The sequence below is a fragment of the Pan troglodytes genome, chromosome 14, assembly GCF_028858775.2.
Source record: "Pan troglodytes isolate AG18354 chromosome 14, NHGRI_mPanTro3-v2.0_pri, whole genome shotgun sequence".
Classification (NCBI taxonomy): domain Eukaryota; kingdom Metazoa; phylum Chordata; class Mammalia; order Primates; family Hominidae; genus Pan; species Pan troglodytes.
Genome location: NC_072412.2, coordinates 58,687,319 through 58,692,147, shown reverse-complemented (window position 1 = coordinate 58,692,147; position 4,829 = coordinate 58,687,319). Strand labels below are relative to the sequence as shown.

General features: G+C 55.0%; 1 pseudogene; it reads right to left on the bottom strand.

Moving 5' to 3' along the window:
* Positions 1-918: 918 nt before the first annotated feature.
* LOC107967915 (protocadherin-8-like) lies at positions 919-2,931 on the bottom strand (annotated as a pseudogene).
* Between the last annotated feature and the right edge of the window lie 1,898 nt (positions 2,932-4,829).

The window sequence follows — 4,829 nt, the reverse complement described above, 5'->3', positions numbered from 1 at the left end:
AAATTGTACCCAAAGGAAGTTATCATAGGCAAAAACAGCAGAAACAGACATGGGCCTACATGAATGAACATGTGATTATCAAGTCTCCCCCTAACCTTGCCTGTGGATAATTTTTCCTTTCCAAAAAAAAAAAAAAAAAAAAAAAAAAAAAACAAGCCCAGAAATATCAGCCATTTGAAGTCCCAAATCAAGCACTGAATTTTCATAAGGCTCCTAGCATGAAAAACTACTCCAAGAGAATGAGGACACTAAGAACGGCAGGGGTGCCCTACCTGGGCCCATGCAGTCCTGCTCCTCTCCCGACAAAAGCAGCTCCAAGACACCTCACTGACCTCAGACTAGGAATCCTCCACAGACTCGAACGCCTGGGCCCCTGTGGAAATGGAAACTGGCCGTGTGTCTATAAAGAACCTGGAGCGGAAGCCCCCAGAGTCAGCCCCTATGGCTCTGACACGTGGACCAGCATGGTCACTCGTTGCCTGAAATCTGCTTGGGGAGTGCTCATGGATCTTCTTCACCAGCGTCCTAGCCTTGCCTTGGCAAGAACAAGTCACAGTGATGATGGCCACTAGCAGAAGGATGCAGCCGCTGGCCAAAACACCCACCAGAACAGGGAGGGTTCAAGCTGCCCTCCCATTCGCTGCCTGATGCGTGGCTCTCCTCTCTCGTGCGGCGGCGGCATCAGCACCACTTCTGCGCCAGGTGGCGCCCGGCCCGCGGGCACGAGAAGCAGTGTGGCTGTGCACTCAGAGTGGGCCGGCCTCAGTCCCGCACCGCGATGACCGCCGTCAGCGGGCCGGCGGGCTGCGGGGACAGGCGGCGCTGCAGAGACAGCTCACCCGAAGCCGGGTGCAGCGCCAGCACCCCGGGGCCGCCGTCGCTGCCGAGGACTAAGTAAGTCGGCTCGACGTTGGCGCCCTAGTCCTCGTCTTTTGCCTGCAGACGGGTCAGCAGGTAGCCCAGTGGCGCATCCCAGGGCAGAGGCAGCTGTGCTGAGCCATGGAGGAGCAGTGGGGCCACCAGGCGGGGCGCGTGGTAGTTCTGGTCCTCCACCTGCAGCCACACTATGGCCAGGCCCCATAGCGGCTGAGAGCAGCAGTCTAGCGCCTCCAACCGCAGCTGCATCTCCGCCAGCTCCTCGCAGTCAAAGTGCCGTCGAGCGCGCAGCTCCTGGTGGTTGGGTCCACCGAGACCTAAGTGCACACAGCGCCCCCGGCGCGGCCCACCTCGGCCTCCAGCAGCCGGTAGGTGACCTGGCCGTTGCGGCCCAGGTCCGGGTCCCGGGCGGCCACCGTGGACAGGTAGGCGCTGGGCCGGGTGTTCTCACTCACAGACACCTCATAGACCGGCCGCGTGAAGAGCGGCGCATTGTCTTTCTCGTAGCCCACGCGCACCGCGTAGGGCCTCCTGGTGCACAGCGGGGGCGCGCCGCGGTCCGCGGTCACCAGCGTCAGGTTGTACTCGGCGATGGGCTCGCGGTCCAACGACGCCGCGGTCACCACCAGGCAGCTGCCCGCGTAGGCCCGCTGCAGCCGGAAGTGCACCTGCCAGTAGAGGGCGCAGCGCATCTGCCGGTTGGCGCCCGAGTCCCTGTCCGAGGTGCTGACCAGAGCCACCAGGCTCTCGCGCGCCGCCCACTCCGGCACCAGGGTGGCGGCGCCAGCCTCGGGCGTCCCGGCTCCCGCCGACTAGCTAGCGTCCGCTCCCCCGAGGGCAGCAGCGGCGGCGGCAGCGGCGGCGGCGGCAGCGGCGAAGGGCGAGGCAGCCGGCGCGCCTGGGGCGGCCAGCGGGGTGATGGCGATGTCGGGCGCGTTGTCATTGACGTCGCGGATGCGCAGGATGACCTTGCAGGCGGCAGCGCGGTCCTGCGCCCGCACGTGCAGCTCGTAGGTGTCCTGACTCTGGTAATCCACGGGCCTGGCCAGAGTGAGGCGGCCCGACCTCGGGTCGAGCTGAAAGAGGCGGCGCGCCTCCGTCTGGGTGCGGGCGCCAAAAGTGCACACCACGTCGCCGTTAGGGCCCTCGTCGGGGTCGGCTGCGTCCAGGTCAAGAAGCAGGGAGCCCACAGGCGCGCCTCCGCCAGCTCCACTTCGGCCACCGTGCCCTGCGGGAAGGCCGGGCTGTGGTCATTGGCGTCCAGGACAACACGCTGAAGACAGCCGTGGCGGAGCGCAGCGGGCGGCCACCGTCCAGGGCCACCAGCTCCAGGGTGTCGGCGGCCTGGCTCTCGCGGTCCAGCTCCTGCAGCAGCACCAGGTCCGCACACTGAGCGCCGTCCGCGCGCTTCTGCAGCTCCACGCGAAAAGGGGCTGTGCGGTTGGGCCAGGCGCACGCTCTGCAGCCCATTGGCGCCCACGTCCTAGTCCACCGGCATCTCCAGGGTGCGTGCACACGGCCGCACCCTCGAACATCTCCACCGGGATCTGGGCCCGGGGGAAGCGCGGCGCGTGGTCGTTGACGTTCCTCACCTCCACCTCCACGTGCACCAGCAGGAACTGTTCCTCCGAGAAGCTGACCACGTCGAAGACCAGCACGCACTGCGGGGCCTGGCTGCACAGCGCCTCGCAGTCCAGGCCGGTGTCCCCGACGGTCAGCTGCCCGTAGCCCTCGCGCACCCGGAGCAGAGAGCTGTTGAATTGTTTCATCAGCTGAAACTGACTTGGCACCTCGCGCTGAGAATTAAACTGGACGTGATCAGACAAAACACCGATGCTGGTGCCAGGGGTGTCTTCCTCACAGGTGAGGAAATTGACAGTATCGGTACAAAATCCTGACACTAGCAGCAGCCACAGAATCAGCAAGGACTCCAGTCCAACCCTGCATGAAGTGTCAGCAGGAAATCTGAGCCTCCAGCGAGACATTTATTCCTCAAAGAGAAAAGCCAATCGCAAGCTCTGCACTAAGACTTTCAGGCTTCTCAAGCCCTCCCGAGTGCCGAGTGCTCAGTCAGAAGACACTTTTCCCCTTAGAACATCCCATCACTAAGTCCTCTCTGCTATATACTTGCTTTTCTCTGCCCCAAGCCTAAGCATGCCTCTTCAGAACCCTACCGGGGGGAGCTACATACAGAAGAATATGCAAATAATCCTCCATTTGGGCCAGTCCACAGTCTCTGGGCCTCTGGGCCATGCTGTTTCACTAAAGGACCCACAGAAGGGCCTGAAGAGCTGACCAGTGGCCAGGGTGGTGCAGGTGGTTATTAAGATCTCTGCACTATAAAAACACATCCTGCTTGCTTTTCCATTGTACTGGCCTCGCTTCGACAATAAGAGCAGGAATCCACAGCCACTTTATTCCTTCCTAAGCAGACTCACATATTCCCCACACAGAGGCACATTTGACCCTCCTTACCATTTTAAGATGAACGTATACATGCTTAGTGCAATGCATCCTCTGCCACCTACAGTTACCCATCTATGTTGGGTTGTCATTTCCTATATTGAAAGATTTTTGGGAAACATCTTCTAGAGTGTCAGGCAATGTCTAATTAGGGAAGAACTGTTTTCCAAAATAATCATTTCTAAATAGTTTTTTTCTATAGCAAAGAAACCATTAATGATGAAATTTCAGCCCCTTCATCTCCTTTTATGTCAGTAATTACTTATATGTGAGGAACCAGTATCAGACAGAGAAGTCTGTCAACCACAAACCACTGTAAGGGATAGTTAAGGGTAAGAAAAAGATTTAGAGAAATATATTGCAGTCAGTCTTGTTAGAAAATTGCTGTAGACCAATTATTTTTTAAAAGCCCTTGGCTGAAGGAAACCACGGGTGGTCTGATAGGCTGAAGGCTAAAAAAAATTAAACCATCTGTCTAAAGCCCAATAAATAGTCCTGTGTTAAGTTCTCCTTATGTGTGAAGTGTTCAAAATGCTAAACAGTCTCACATGTTAATGATGACATTGTTCCTCGTGCCATGGAGTCCTCATCAGTGCAGAATGTTATTTAACTAGTCATCTCAAATCAGTGAGTAGGCGGAGTTATTAATATGCCCAGGCTATTCTAGTCTCCTCTATGATCTGTAATGTTATTGATTCCTGCAGGGACATGTCAGTAAATGACTTTTTTTCCTTTCATTCTGAGGAGGCAGTTGGCATTTATTTCAATGCCAGGACATATGAATCCTGTTCTGAAAGTGAGCCATCTTTGATGAGATAATTAATTTTCAGGGGTTTTCATTTAGTGAAGCATTTGGCAATGACTCTAATTATAAGTACCGGTGACCGGTATTGGGGAAGTATACTGGGAAGCATGAGTTCATTTGAGCGGGGTACTCTGAGATCCTAAAAAGAAAAAGTACTCTATTTTCCTAGATTTTTAATTTTGCCTAATGAGGCATCTGTCTGAGGAAGAGAAGAGCTCTACTTCAGCCTGGTAAGAACAGACTTCTTTTAAGCCAGTATCCTCAATGGCATGTTGGACAGCTTTCTTTCTTTCTGAGAACCGAGTATCTCTGGAAGTTCCTGGTTATTCAGCCTCTGGGTCTCAGGGAAGACAAGAGAATCTGGTTCTTCCACCGAACATCATAATTGCTATATGTCCCTTAACTGAAAACTGACTCTGCTTTAGCTGATGTCTTTAAAAGGTGCCTGCTTCCATATGTATTAGCCAGGAGAGGGACCCATTTAACCACAGTCCAAGTCTCATGTCTTCCTCTTCTCCTTTAGCTCACACAGTTCCTGCCAGGCCTACTCTCAGCTAGTCTTCAGCATTACTGTTTTTCTGATTATCCATGATCAGAAAAATCATTCAGCATACTGAAAATGAAGAACAGTCCATGACTCCACCTACAGAACATCAAAAGATCCAGATAAAATATTTTAAAAAGC